The sequence below is a fragment of the Lycorma delicatula genome, chromosome 6 (assembly GCF_047948215.1).
Source record: "Lycorma delicatula isolate Av1 chromosome 6, ASM4794821v1, whole genome shotgun sequence".
Lineage (NCBI taxonomy): Eukaryota > Metazoa > Arthropoda > Insecta > Hemiptera > Fulgoridae > Lycorma > Lycorma delicatula.
In genome coordinates, this window is record NC_134460.1 from 109865729 (window position 1) to 109882917 (window position 17189).

The 17189-nt window shown below is 29.2% G+C and overlaps 1 protein-coding gene across 1 annotated transcript in view; it reads left to right on the top strand.

Moving 5' to 3' along the window:
* Window positions 1-17189, top strand: part of Trim9 (E3 ubiquitin-protein ligase Trim9) — a 617022-nt gene that overhangs the window by 442080 nt on the left and 157753 nt on the right. The gene's annotated exons all lie outside the window — the stretch shown is intronic.

Consider the following 17189-nt stretch of genomic DNA (forward strand, 5'->3'; position numbering starts at 1 on the left):
TAACCGGTTTATACAAATTAATAACTTTATGTCTTCGTCAGTCTCTTTGAACTTAATTCCACGCTTCATAATAACAGTACTAAATTAAAGGACGGTTAATAAGAAATTTGTACTCGTTTTTTACTGTGAATCTGTCTTTCGACAAGTTTCAATTGATCATCTTTCATTTTTCTCGGTCCTTATTTCCTTATAGCTTCTTCCCTTTTTAATGTCGGAAAAAAATTTCAATCCTTTTCCTTTCCCTTCCTCCATATCATTCATTGTTCTGTCTGTGATCCTTCGCTGAAGATAATTTTTGAGTGAATTTACTACAATCAAGATGTTTTATTTTTTACGTACCTTGTTAAATTAAATCTTCTCATCTGTTCTTTTCAGTACTTCTAATTGCTTATTTCGTCTTTCACTTTTTCCATTCTTTTCCACAGGTAAATATCAGAAATATCCAGTTGGAAAGGGTTTTTTTTATGTTAATGAGATTTTTTATATTATACTCCCATAAACAGAATGGTTAATGAATATAATTTGATAGCTGCAATAGTACTTGACGTGGATCCTTTTCACCATAATACCCATGCAATTAGATTGGCTGTAATGTCTTCGTTTGTACGTAATTTTTTTAATCTATAATTTAAATACTTTATGACCTCCTTTGACCATCAACTCAACTAATGATTGTTTTTTTTGTTTTTTTTTTATAATTTACATCTTTACTAGCGTTCCCTTGTCGCAGCTTCACCCGCGATATCAATGCTTCTTCACCCGCAATATTTTTTTAATAGGATACTTTATTTATTTCACATATGAGTGCTAGCAACCTCTGTCGCGACTTTATTTGATTACTTGCGTTTCTCGTCGCGGTCAGGGGATACTTAGCAGGTCCAGGCACGCTTCGCTCGCCCTTTCCATCTATTCTCTGCCCCTTCGACCCTCGATGAGTTTAATGTGTTCATTACATTGGTCGAGTCGTTCTTGAGTTACGCTCAATTTAAGGTCGAAAAATTTTAGCGGTGCAAGTTAGAAGCGTGGTGGTTCGTTATGAGCTGCAAGTTTTGGAACGTTGACGTGTTTCTTTGTCTGCGGTCTGTTGTTAGCAGTATTAAACCAAATTGAAAAAAAAAATATTAAACTCAATTTCGGTTTTCATATTTCAACGGAAATATCCGTTTTGACCATCCCTAAAACCATTTTGACTAGTTCGGCGTGACGTCTATAAGTACGTATCTCGCATAACTCAAAAACGATTAACCATATGATGTTAAAATTTTGGATTTAGGACTGTTGTAACATCTAGTTGTGTACTTCCTGTTTTGATTGTAATCGACTGAACCAAAAATGTCCAAAATCCAAAACAATTTGGATTTTGGACTTTTTCTTAACTGCAGTAATAAGCGCTCATTGAGCTTTGCTTTTCAACGATATATCATAAGTGGCACTTATTTTCATTTGTTCCAGAGTTACAGCCAAATGAAATTTTAATTAATAATCTATAAGGGGAAAGCACAGCGGTTCGAATTCGACTTCATCTTCTTTTTTTTAACTTAAATGTATTGATTTATTAATAATTATTAACCTCTGATTGTTAAAACATTTTTACAATAAATAATTATTCAATAATAAAAATGAAAAAAATAGATGAAAAAAAATCAGAAGTTATTAGTGAAATAAAATTCTATGTACTTTTAAAAATATGTATATGTAATTTAATAGGCATTATTACACATATGTATATGTAATAGCGTTGGTGAAACAACTAATTATTTAATATTAACTGAAAATTATAATTTGAAATCATATTATTTTTGGATTTTCTACTTTAATTTCTGCTTAATTTTAATTAATTATTCTAGGATTTCTGTTTAATTTTATCTACGTTAAAGTTAACTACTGCTTTACTGAAAAATAGACCCTCACAAGAACAACATATACACGGAGGCATACATGTCGATCTTTAATAAATTGTAAAAAATTCTTATCTTTTAGTTCATTACTACCCTGATATTGTTGGACAATATTCTCCCTAAGTCGGAGTTGATCATCATTTCGTTTATTTGTTTTTTGTTGCCAATCATTTAATCGCCCTTTGGTTTGATATAATTCTTCTGATGTTTATTTGGGTACACATTTTCTAGTTTTCAAATTTTCTCTCTCTTTATACTCATCATCCTCTCTTAATCTTTTTGTTCTTTCCTTGATCTTTTTCTCTTGTCGAGTAAAATTCAATTGCAGTACTCGTTCGATGGACTTCATCGTACTATTTAATTCATCATTAACATATATGCAAAATTATGTTAAAAGTTAATTATTTACAGTTAATGTATACCATTTGTAATAATGTCAATTGTATAAATAAAGTTCTTGTTTGATTTATTTATAATTATTAACGTCTGATTGTAAAAATCGTTTTACGATAAATTAAAATTCAATAAGTTATTAATGAAATAAAATTTTATGTACATTTCATTTTTTTTAAATGTGTATATTTATATACACAAAAAACTTTTTTTATGTGTATTTTTTTATAATGGATTCTTATTTTAAATAATTTATAAACATTTTAATTTAATTTAATTTTACCTAAATCACGATGATGGTGAATCGTATTTTAAAAAGACCACTTCAATAAAAAAAATAAATCTCTCCTTTAATCAGAAATCTACCTTTTGAAATTTAAATTTAGTTTTTTATGATTTGCATAAAATAGATTTTTTATGTACTTCTGTCAAAATTTAACTATCTTATATATTGCGTATTACAATAATTATATGCCTTATTTATTAATTATTCTCTGACTTACTTTATTTTGTTTTTATCTGTGTACTTCAAATTTTCAATTTTAATATAGGATTAAAATCCTCTCATCAAAACGTTTACATCCGTTTATGTTGATCGAGTCATTTACTTGCTGATTTTTAGTTTTAGTTTTAATTGGGAAGACAAAGATTTTGTTTCGCTTCGCTTAAAACTCCTTTTTAAAGGAATCCCTACATTCAGATTCTCTGTAACTGGAAATTAAAAAAAAAAAAAACTCCTTAGAGTCTCATTTAAATTTGCATAAGATGTACGAAGTTAACTTGTAGAATCTGAAAAAAATGTTAAAATTTAAGCATACGTAATTAAAAACAGAATTAATACTACGAGAAAGACTTTTATAAAGTATTAATTATTTATCTTTTAATTATTTTTGTTATTAAAATTGTGCGTATATTTTATAGATAATAGTTGTTATTATTCTTATAAATGGATTGTAATTATCCTATTTTCATTTAAACAATGGAGTAGTACTTGTTCGGTATAAAATACAAGAACGATTTTCTTGCAGTGGGGTTCTCGGGAAATATGGTAATTGGCAACAGTTACTGGGATAGGCCTATTAAAAGGTACTGGACTTTATCCTCAATCTTCCAGTCTACTCGTTCCCTATGGTCTTAGCATTGAACCGACTAACTACAAATGGTCCCTGGAGTTTAAACTAAACTAGCGTGTAATAGTAATAGTAATAAGTGTTTAAATAGGGAAAGGTACGCGTGTGCGCAAACACAGATATACTTTCATGTTGACTAATACAATATATACTTCTACTAACATCTGAATATAGGACTATTTATTTTTATTTTCTAGGTGATTCTTCTCTGTTAAATCAACGAAAAAGTGTATATATATATATATATATATATATATATATATATATATATATATACTCTCTCGTTATATATATATTATTTTAACAGACTAATTTATTACAATACGTTAACCGGCGCTATACGGTTTACTCTGCCAATCCAATTGGGTAGTTCTCTGTTACACATCCGAAATGACATACCGTTTCATATTCAGTTGAATTTGTACAAGTAATGGAATATACAGTGTTCAAATTAAAAGAGGCCCCATCACTTCGTTTAGTTTATAAATAACAGTTTATTGACAAACACATACATAATAATATATAGAAGGTGTTTGAAATTATGTCCATCCACTTCTGTGAACTTATCAACACGTTTGACCATGTGCTGACCATGTGTTTGACCTGACTGCTCTTATCAGTTGTATCCTATTTCCTGGACGGAGCAATGGTAATGTTTGTTTTCCGTTCCTGCATGATTTGTGGATTGCTCCTATTAATAATTATTTTGAGTTACCCCACAGATAGAAATTTTGACTATTCAGATCAGGGGTTCATGGTGGTCACACTCTTTTAGAAATAATTTTTCCACCCAAAAATTCCTGTAGCATCTCCATACTTGAGCGAGCTGTATGGCAAGTGGCGCTGTCTTATTGCAAAACCAGCAGTCGCGCTCATCTTCTTGCTGTTGCGCTATAAACTGTTGGATAATTTCTTGGTAGACGGCAGCATCCACAGTTTTTTCAAAACACAAGGGTCCTGTTATTCGTTATGTTTCAAGCAATTCTGGCAGAAATTGACGCTTTTTGGCCTACGCAATAAATATTTTTGTTCATATATAAGTATTCAATGTTTCAAATATTATCTGAGTTTCAGCTTTCAATAATTTGTATTTGATCATTTCAATTTAAATACTGTTTGCCCATAATTTATTAATTTTTAAAAATGTAAATATTTTACCTTTATTTAATTTTGTTAATATTTTTTCTGAAATGCTAGTGCAATTTTCTGCCAGAAATACGTACAAGATAATAGAGGGAGAATAACGAAAGACAACCGTTATCCTTAATACCATCTAAGTCATTCAAAAAGTTTTATTTTTAAAAAATATTTCTTTACTTACTCTTCTTGAATTTCTCACCCGTACATGTATAGTCGCTTGAATGCTAAAGAACTTTCTTGGTTGTATCTGAAGGAATTATTTTTTACAAGTTGCATTATCTATTTCCTAATAAATATTCTTAATAATACTTTTTAATGATCGATTTATACATAAATCAAATAAAATTACCTCTGGGAATAATAAATTTGTAATTTTCCAGCAATAATCTCCTTTTAACTTTTTTTTATTAGAAGTATTCAAAAAGTAGCATATTTTGTTTTCCATATAAGATAGATTTATTTCGCTTATTATTTGCTCCACTTTTTTATTACATAAAAGTATATTGTAATTTGATTTAACAGTTTGGAAATTATATAAACATAGCCGATAATTCGTGAATAACAGTGTATATGGGTAAATTATTTTTTACTCTACATAAAATAATAGTTAAAGTGATTCTTCCGAAAAAATAAAGTGTTATTATTTTCTATTTTCATTGAATAAATAAAAATTTATTTCGTTGTAATCATTATTAAATCAAGTTTCAGAATAGTTTTGAAATATAATTTATATAACTAAAACGTTTTACCAAAATAAATTTAATACCTGTAATGTTTGTACAATACATACACATAATTTTTAACATCAATTTCGGAAACTGAGAAGAGAGGTACTAATACGAAATTATCTAACAAATAAAATTTATGTTTATAAAAACATAGTATATTTCAGGAATAGAATTTTTTAAAGAATTCTTTAAAGAACTTTTGATCCTTTGAAGAACCTCTTAAGATTTTGGTAGGAGCCACTAACAACTCCTACGAAGTACTCAATGTAAAACATACTTCATTCTTTTCTACAACTTTTTTTATTTTCTGCGTTGTTATTTTTGTCGGTTTGAATTAATTTGTTGAAAAATACATTTAGCTTAATATGATTTCACCGTTCCTTCTTTTCGTTAAGGTATCGTATAAAAGAAAAAAAATGATGTTAAATATATTTGGAGAACTTTTAGGTGAATTTAAGTATTCAATAGCCATTTTTTTAAAGAAGCCTTTAGTTAAGATAAGAGAGGTTTTTTGTGTAATGAACCTTGAGTTATAACAATACTCTGCATAGATTATGTGAATAGTTTCATAATTTCAATTAACAACGGGATTGAAGAAGACATTTCAATTAAAGCTGAAAGAATATCAGCATTTGTTAAGAAAGAAAGTATAGTCGCGTCATTTAACTGTAGAGCAAACACCATTAGAAGGTGACTGTACTTTGTCCGCACATGCAGTAACGGTGGTTGTGTTGGTTGAGCCGACGCGCCCTATAATGTCGTACCCCTTAAAAAATCGAAATTCGAAAAAACCAGAAAATGGTTTTTAGATATTTATCTGAACAGTATTTTCAAGCCGAAATCGAGTGAATAACTCGTTTAGTATTGTCGGAAATTGGGGAAAATTTGCAATCATTATTCAAGATGTTTTTACCTCTCTTCATCCCTTTCAACGTCAAATTTAGAAAAATCTTGAGATTGGTTTTAGATATTCAGTTGAAGATTACACACACCAAAAATCAAATTAATATCCTTATTTGTTATCGAGAAATCAAATAATTACTAAATTTCATTGTTACTCCAGTTTAACTCTTTAAATTCAGAATTTCAAAAACTCCTTTCATAGTGTGTATTTGCAGATATTAAAATTACAGTATCTGGAATGCAGACAATAAACGATAGGGTGTTATTTATAATTTTCTGTAATCCCTTCTTGTTTTTTCAAATAAATTTAAATTCACAGTAATAAATAAAAAAGAAACTTTAAATCAAAATAAAATTCAATTATATCTATCAAGTGATTGTTAATTTAATTTTTCATAACAAAAAAATAATAATCCGGTAAATGGTAAGTACAATTTGTTTCTCACCAATAACAAGTTTAACAGGCTTTTAGGTAAATTTCATAAGAAAGCTACATGTTGTAATGGATACCATGATTCGATTTCCGGAAAATTTCGACATATCTTCGCATTTCACATCCCCCAGACCCCAAAACCAAAGTCAGTTCAAACGTTTATATATATATATATATATATATATATATATATATATATTATATTATATTATATAATACATTTATATATATATTTTTTTTAACTTTCTTGTAGACACGATAACTGCCGTAATTTTGCGTCAATCACTTTCAAATTGATACATAAAATATAACGAACCAAAATCTCGGTCGAATTTTTTAATGGGAAAAATCGGACCATGGGATGGGGGGGGGTCTTTTTCGAAAAAAACAAAATATCACTATAACTTTCATATTAAGTAAAATATAGAATTCCTTTAAAGTTCCTACTATTTTTATGGATAAGGACTAAATCGTATCTAAGTAAAGTTTTTTGATATTACCAACTATTGGTCCAGGGGATGGAAAAAATGGGATTTCGAAGACAAAAAAATCATACCTCCCTTAAAAGGAGAAGTATCGAATCGGTTTAAAGTGGTCGTTAGTTCTCTAAATATTACCTAAAGTTTTTGTATGAAACAATTTTTGATATGACCAACCCTTACGGCAAGATATGACTGTTGCTGGAATTGTAAGATGGGGCTTGTTGTATGCTAAACATGTGAAACTTTTTTTCACATGCAACCATTGTATTGAGTAAATTTGAAGTTTTTTTTTAACTTTAAGGTGGAAATATTTTTTATCACCTACTTAGCACTGGTGAAATCTATCTCCGCCTTCCGGCTGCTGAAAGGGATTTTTTTTTATATTAACGTAATAATCATAATGATAGTAATTATAATAATATTGTAATTTTAATTTTCCGGAATAAGTAAAAAATGTAAATATTGTGATATTAATCACTTTTGTGATATATATTAGATCATGTTAAATAACAGATTGCCGAAAGTTAAGTGAATTTTCATTACTTGATTTAAATGTTAATTATTTTGTTAATTTTATTTCTATACTATTATTATAGAAATTGAAATTCCTGAAATAGACATGAAGAACCCAAATCTGAAATTTTATAGTCCTGAATTAACTGTTATCCTGACTGTTGTTAGTTAGTTAGGTAACATTTCTTTTAATTCTTTTGCCTGTAATTGGTTCAGAAATTGAAGATTTGAAAATCATGTAACAGTCATTGAAAATTATTAGTTATAAATCAGTATACGTGATCTTTGTACAAAGCGTTGTGAAAGCATTTGTATGCACGTTGAGTATAAAAGGCAAACTTTAGTTATGAATCTGTGTCTAGGGTTATATTTGTTGTCTGCTTCAGCTTTACAGATTCATGTTACTATAGTTACTATCAGTTGTTTTGATAACAACTGACAATCGATGCTTGGGCCCTTTTCTACTCCTTTTACTGGTGGTTGTCGTAACACGTTCTTCACCCTTCTCATTCTGTTTTAGTTCTTCTTCCTATTTTACTTGTGCGTTATTCATACGTATATTGGCTTGTTAGCTTTGACACGCTTCTTGTCTTTAAAGTACAGCCTGACTTGTTACACGTACTTGAACGTATGGCTAACTCTGTTTATTAATACTTTCTTCTTATTCCAATTTGTCTTTCTAATGATTATAAACTTAGATTGCAGACTTTATATGCCCTACTTAAAGTTACAAGTCATTGTATCTATTTTAATGGAAAATTAAGAAATACTGAAACGTAGTTAGTAATTAGTTTCCTAATTAGTTTATAAAATAGAAGTTAAACAATTAAATAACTAAGCCTTGCTATGTAATATAGATGTTTTGCAATTCATAAACTAATTAAGGTTTAACGAATGCACGTTCCAGATTCATTTTCAGCGCTTAATCGATGTACGTATCCTATTAAATTATTAATTAACTTGTTATAAACCAAGCGATTTCAACTCTCATTTCGATTTAATATTTTCTTGATAATTATTTAGATTTAATTTTCCTACTTTTTATGTTTATTTTAAAATGTTTGTATCGTTGAATTGATATTAAAACATTTTTTTTTCTATACATATTGCTAATAATTCTTTTGATTAATTAATTAAAAATATATATTCGCTTTGGAAAATCTCATTAAAGTTAAAAAAAAGATTTAGTTTAACAAAGTATTTGGTTGAAACTACAAAAAAATACTTGAAAATTAATCATTGATAATGGATTAATTTCTAGACAATATTAGAAATTGAATATAAATAAGAATTAGGTAGGAGTTAACGAAAGGTGATAGTAAGAAAGATACTAAAGCTAGATATTTATAAAAAAAAAATAATAGTAATAATAAATAAAAAGCAAGGAGAAAATACAATAATATTCCAAAAACTGCAAAATTTCGATATTTTATATTTTTGTTGCTTACTAACGATGAAATTGATAAAGATATCATTTGTTTAACAATTTTTTGAAATGATTTCTTTCGTATATTGAGTACTTTATTTCACATTTGCCTATTTTCAGAATAAAGACCTGGCACTTCCTTTGTGCTACAAAAAAATCTTTTAAAAATAACGTAACCGCGTATCAAATGCTTATAAAATTATTAATAATTTGATTGATCGATGTTATTCAATGGGGCTTTTAACTTATAAAGGGCATTTTATTTGATTCATATATTACTAATTAAGTAATTTTTCCGTAATTACATTCTGATTGATAACTAAAAATTAAGTTAATGACGTACAATTTTTTTACATGTGTTTTTATTATTTTTTAATTTTGTTATATTTCGTGACTAAAATCATAAATTCAAAAGTAATTTTTTTTTTATACTTCCATGACGTAATTTCAAGAGCACTTTATTATATTGACATGCTAACTGATCTTTAGAGGTTGTTAACACAGCATTGTAAACCGGTTTCATTGTTTGGTTATCTAATTTAATAGTTCTTTATAATCTTTGGTCCATTCATAAATTGTAATAGATTATTAATGTACATATTAAATCGTTTTTATAACTGCTGAAGATTTATAAAATTTTAATTCTACTATATATAATAAAATTTTAACCCAGCATACTAGATTGTTACATATTAAATATATATATATATTCAGTTTTAGACCGATTAAGTCTAACATCTCCGAACTACCAGCACTGTACTTTTGACAAACTGGAAATTAGATTAAGTAACCGGCCTTCGTAGCGCGAATGCTATAGTTCGGCCTTTCATCCGGAGGTCCCGGGTTCAAATCCCGATCAGGCATGGCATTTTCACATACTAAAAAATTATCATTTCATCTCATCCTCTGAAGCAATACCTAAAATAAAATTAGATGAACTAAACTATTTTTATATGAATCTGAAGATACTGGAAAATCAACTTCTCATAAAAAAAAAAATAGACCACTAAATAAATTTTTTTTTACGTGATGTCCTTTCATTATTATTCCGTTATTTCTGTTTTCATTACTAGTATATATTTATTATGCAGTATTTTTTGTTACTTTTAGAAAAAAACACGTACAAAGTATTTGTAAGTCTATTTACAAAGTGTTAAGTAACCTATATGTTATTTAATTTACTTAGTTTTAAAATGTTACATCTTTATTTCACCATAGGCCTACTTGTTTTACACTTGTTTAATTACACATACCTTACATGATGTTATTAATATTATTATGGAACAATAGCATATTACAATTTAACAATCTTCTGATCAATTAATAAAAAAAATAATTGACTTAAAATATATATCGATTTTACATGATAAAACAAATATTTTATTATTGAAATAATGTTGGTAGTCTGTGATGTATTATAATAAAATTTAATCGTAGACAACTAAAGAAGACTACTGTACCGCTCTTTATAAGATTCTCTTAGCACAGGCACATAGAACTAGTGATACATTCTCGTCTGGGTAAACAGTTAGATTTATCACGATATATCATATATCGATTGTACACAATATCGTAAGAAATAGAACAGGTTGTTTAAATATATTTGTTGAATCCAAACTGTTTTAGCTCTTCTGAAAGGTACCATTTAAAATACCATCACGTTTTTCTTACGCTTTCTTACTAATAATTTTAAATACGAAAACTGTTGCAAATTTATAATATGTGATGAACTAAATCTTAATTTATTCATTCACGACAATGTTAGTACTTTTTTTCAATGATCGAAGACTGCTCTGTTTAATAACTGGTTATTAGTTTATTATAAAACTATCCATAAATATGCAACCGAACTATTATTTTTTTGTTTAAAAAAAAATAAGACGTATTTTATGATCTACTTACGTCTATGTGTTTTTTATTACTGTTTACTCGGTTTAATACTTGAGTGCGCAACCGTGCATCAGTTTTAGCTTGTGTATTTTAGTAAATACTAAACTTATCCTTGTATGGAATATCAATTGCGTGAATCTTTGTTATTACACACATGCGCGTCTGATGAAAAAGAGCGAGTGAATTAGAAGAAGAGTAATACAAGGGAGAAAGAGTTGTTGCGTAAGAGATAGATAGAGCAGGAGGTACAACGTTGCCGCACTGACCACTTCAGTCACATGACTAGACGTTACTTCCCCTCTTTGTTTTAGATGTATCGTATGATCGTCTGTATTCCTCTAATATCGTTTCGTATCGTATATCTAACTTGCATGAGGTAATTTGCAAATTATCTTCATTTTAATCTGTATATTATCATACACATATCTTTGACATTATTATAAAACAGGGATGTTTGTAATATCCTTTTAGCTATATTTTTATCTGATATTGTAATTTTATTAGTATCATCCTTTTAATCTATCATTATAGAGTTTAAAATGACGGGCTTAAGAAGGTGTGGTATAATATCTTCCTATAATTAACGGGATAGACGATATTACAACTTAAAGTAGTATGATTGCTCGGCTTCCGTCAGGTTTCAATCCTCGGGTTCTGCTACAGATGTGTGTAAGAATATTTTTTTTTTTTTTTTTACATTGCTTTATATTAGATATAAGCTTTTGGCTGGTCTGTTAAAATCACCTTTTCAGATATAAATCAAGTAATCTCTTAATTATTTTGTGCCATTTCAAATACTATGTAAAATACTTAACTGTACATGAATAACCACCGATCTACCGGCCGAATTCGGTCTACAGCTGCTTTTTCTTATATAGCATAAGTTTTGAAGTTATAAAAGTGTAGATTTCATTTGAAGTTCTCCTTTTTTTTGAGTTTCCATTTTTAAATTTTTTTCATTGTATTGTTCTAGAATAAATTAGGTTTTAAAAAAATGCCAATAAATTTATTAAAACAATATATATCTATTTTCAAATTAACAAGAAAGAAACTTTATTTGGAAATTTGTTTAAATTAAAGAATTATTAGGGTCATATAGAGAACTATTTTTGTAATGAATAGATATTGTTCAAATAATTCCTGTAATATGTAAAACAAAAGAAAAAAATTCAGGTAATTCTCAAGAATTACTCTTCAGAGATAAAATTTTGTTATATGGTTACACTGTTAAAGGCGAGGTCATTTGAAATTATATTAGGAATGTTATTAAAACTAATTTTCTTGTTACACATAATTACCAAACTAGCAATGTATCTTCAAACATTTTTATTGTTAAAAATGGATATTGAAAAATTATTTTTCTATTTAAAATGAATAATCTGTGATTTAATTTGTTGATTATTGGCAAGACAAAGAAGATTTATCTTTGCTTTTTACAAATATTATGAAAGAACTAAACATTTTTCTTACTTTTTTTCTCTTTTTTAATTCTAATTTTGTCTTAAAAATCCTCTATTGCTAATAATAATATCAAAATCTAATTATACCAGCTTTCTAACAAAAAAAGACGATTATTTAAATACATTTTTCTACTAAACTGATCAAATTAAAAATAAATAGAATCGCTTTTTATAAGAAAATGCTTCGTACCTATTCTAACAGAGCCCGAGAAAAAAGAGCTAAGCTTATGGTAATACTAATAAATTGCTTTTAGGTACAAAAAATTTCCATAGAACTACGTATGACACATTCATAATTTTCGTAATTTTTTAAATAGCACTTATTTTTTTAAATGTGTGTAAAATAGTATTTAAAATGTATAAAACAGATTTTATATATTGCATTAGACATATTACTTTATGTTATAAATAATATTAATTATTTTATCGTAATTTAAAGATGCTATTAATATTTTTGAAAATACTATTTTCTTAACAAAATTAATTTAAACTTTAAAATAAAAGATTTCAGATTTGAAATTAAGGATTTGAATACTAGATCGTGGATACCGGTGTTCTTTGGTGGTTGGGTTTTAATTAACGACACATCTCAGAAATGGTCAACCTGAGACTGTACAAGGCTACACCTCACACTCATACACATTATCCTCATTCATCCTCTGAAATAATACCTGACGGTGATTCCCGGAAGCTAAACAGGAAAAAAAGAAAAAAAAAGGTTTGAAATCATATGCTCATGCTATTATTACATTTGCATCGTATTGAGTAACTGGATAAAAGAGAAAACCATAATCTCGTATTAAAGAATTATTTTTTCCGGTCTATCTGTTTTAGATAAATTCTGTATTAAGAACATCGAACTCAGTTGTTAATTTTTTTTAATAAAAAAATAAATAAATAAAATATTATTTTAGTTGCAGAAATTTATTTTATTAAATTTTCTAATATTTCACTTTACCTTCTCTTCAAATTTTGTTCTTAAATTTTCATACTTAAAGTGTAACGACAGATCCAGGTTATTGTAGAAACTACAATTTTATATATCTGTAAAATAAATCTATAATTCAATTATAAGTTCTAGAAATATGGGCTGATAAGTACTGGTTTCACATATTGAACTTGTTCTAATGTAACATAATATATTATTATTGGTGTGTTATCTTTAAATTAGAGTATGATTATTTAGGCTTAGAATAATCTATCGATAATGTTTTTTATTTATTTTTTTTCAAGACAAAAAGGAAATTGAAAATTCTGAGACTAAAAATAACTTTTTTTTTTGTTAAAAACAAGTTTTATTTAAGGAAATTGTGTGAACGTATTTGAGAATGTTCTTAAATGTGGTTTTATAAAAATCTATTGAAGTCTGTGCTGCTGAAATAAGGATGAAATTTTTAGTTATGCTTTTGATGTATCTTTTAGAGTCAACAACAACAGGTTAAACTTCAAAATTCCATTTAGAAAAGCTTTCATCATATAAAATGAGATAGAAAAGGACGTAAAAGGAAAGTTTGAAATTTGATTAGGGTAGGTTTCGTGTTAAGACTGTTCAACATTTATCTTAAAATATTTAGAGCAGTTCTTTATACTGTACCTGTTTTTGCTTGATGGGAGTAACAAAGGTAATGTCAGTGATTCATTCAGTAAGATTATTTTAATATATTAAAAGTATTTTTCATTATTTTCTATACATATTTTAGATTATATTCCAGTTGCCATGTAGATAGTTAATAAAAAATCAAAGTAAAGTCTACGTTATATTGTTATTTTTCTCTTTCCCTCTTGCCCACACACGCGAACACACACAAATATATATATTCTATTTAACTCGTTATGGAGTATTTCTGTAAGTAGATACATTTCCTTTTTTTAAAAGTTGATTGAAATTACCACTGAAATTTTTTCTTGAAATTGATTCGGTGAGTAATGTTCGACCAAGAAGAATAAGTTGATTCTTTGCAAGTATTCGTGTTACTCAAGAATTATTCTTATAAAAACTCGGAAATCAGTTTGGTGGTGTAGCGTAAAATGTAATCTCACAAGTATTATAAGATATGGAATATCTTAAATTGAGGATTTGGGAATGTAAAAGATGAATTGAAAAAGTAGCTCTCACACACGGCCAGAATATCATAGTATTTTTTTTTTTTTGTATGAAAGTTGGTGAAATTAATGTTTTTATGTTTCAGAGGCAGTAATCTGCAAAAATTTTTAAATAAATAGAAAATATAATTTCAGCTATGTTTACTAATGTATGCCTCCGATTTCTTAAGATCATTTAAAGAACTCTCCAAGAATGTTGAATATCTGAAGTAGTTGAAAACAAAATAGATGTTTAATCTTGGTTTGTTGTTCTATTGTTTTGTTTACCTAAAAAGAGAAGAAACATACCTAAAATTGTTTTTGTTATTTCATTATTCTACTGTCTTGCAACGTGCTGCTAAATGAAAAATGTAGTTACAGTTATCAGGTTCAGTACGATTATTCCTCAGATAATACCGTTTTTATACCTTTTATGGAATAATAATAATAATAATAATACAGCGATTATTTTTAATGTTTAATACATACTCGTATTTTGAATGTTAATTTTATATTCATAAAAAAAATTTCATACTGCAATATAAAGACTGTTTTACGTCACTGATATCTTCATTTGTTATTTTTGTTTCCTTGTATGTTGTATTGTTCTATCACGTTTATGTTCAAAATTAATTTCCTAATTTTTACATGTGTCATTTTGTATAATGTTTTAAGTTTTTAATTTTTTTTTGTCGCGTTTCAATATTGTGGTACAGTATTGTGTTAAGGCAAACTAAACAAACGAGCTCTGTTAGTAATTCAGATCGATTATCTCTCTCACTATTCCCCTCCCGCTAACTCCTACGTTAACTTCATCATGCCTCCAGCTAGTAAATGAAGCGGACCTCTCTATATGATACGGTTGAAATGTTCAAACCGCTCTAAGTAATTTCACGTGTTTCCGAGGCGTATCGTTCAAATACTGTTAGTGCTATAATACCGACTCGTATAACGTAAGCTTATATCCTACCATCACTTTCCTTTAAGTTCCCCTCCTACTGTTCCTTCCCTTGTTTCCTCACCCGCTCTTCCACCTTTTGCTTCTACTGCCGACTTCAGTAATATTCCAAGACGTGTCTCAATCCCCTTTGTCCTTATGCAAGAAAAATGATGGTGGGGTGAAAATTTTGAGGGTGCCTGGCAACCAAAGATAACGCTGAAAATCACCGGATTCAAGTCTCGCAACTCGTCTCGTAATTTTACTTCACCCACAACTGTTACACTAACCTTCGTATCTTAAATAATACACACGCGCGCACACACACGCAACGCGCGCCACGATAGGGAAAATGGGATTGGAATATGAATCACATTTAAAGGTGTTCAAAGAAAACCAAATCGTCTGAACTAATGGTTTTTCGATTATTTACTTTCAATATGAAAATATTACTTTTTCTGTCTGGCTTTAGTACCGCATACAGTAACTTAATGACATGTCGTTTTTTACTATTGAAGCTGTATAACCTCGATAAATGATTAACCAAAATTAATTTTAATTCTTTTCATTGATAATTTCTTGGTTCTATTTATATTCTCATACATTTTGATTTGTTGTACCTTCTTTAATGAGTTATAAACAAATTCTATTTCTCTTATTTGAAACAATGGAATTTGCATCTCACATATAACACATATAACTTAATATCCGATATTATTTACGTTAAGTTTGATATTTTTTTCGTGAAAATCGCGGCAGCCATTCTGAGTTTACATTATCACCAACGTATATTTATAGATCATTTTTTTTTTCTTGGGGCGACGCAAGTGGTCACGATAACAGTGCCGCCCATCTTGGCGGACAAGCTTCTGTCCGATGGGCGAATTCGAATTGGATGGGTAGTCTGCCAGGTGATGAGGCACACCTTTGATGACTTATGTTTTCGGTGCTGGAAGCCAGGCCACAGGACCAAATTTAGTCTTGGACCAGATCGCAGCAGCCACTTCTTTATCTGTGGCGAGCCTGGCCACTTGCGAAAAGACTGTATGCAGGAGCCTCGGTGTCACTTGCAAATTGCATGGGCATGCGCCTGGAGACCGTGGATGTAAGGCGACTTCGCCCACGTCATGAATCCGCTGGAGTTTGCACAATGAGGCTGCGGTGTCTGTAGGGGGACATCCCCATCCGGGAGGAGTGGGAGGCTCCGGCGTCCCACCACCAGGGTGGGACTCCCTTACAGATGCCAATGGGGGAATCCAAGACCGTAGTCCTAGTGGGGGATCCCTCGGGGTTCTCCATTAGAGGCTGGACGTCAAGACCGAAGTCCCGGCGGAGGAATCCCTTGGGGTTCCCCCGCTAGAGGCATGGCATGTAACACAAGACCGAATCTCGGTTTTCTGGGTGGGGCCTAGCGCTCTACCGAGGTAGTTCTCTGGGTGGGGCTAGCTTCGCCCGAGGCGAAGGCACCCCTCGAAGCTGAGTTCATGCGTAATTGCTGATCCGGCTCCGGGGGCGGGGAGATTACAGACGAAAAATAGTTTTCATTAACCGGACATTTTATATATAGTAAATAAATATTTTTCCAGCAATTTTTTGTTTGTTATTCTAACTTTTTCTTCCTCTTTACACGCACCTTAAATTATAAATGGGATATGAAAATTGTTCAGATTTTACTATGGTTTTTGTCTTCACCGTCCTCATTTTTTACGATGAAACTTACGTTAAAGTATAATAATCGTCTTTTTATAATCTTTTAATGCTTATTTTAATAAAA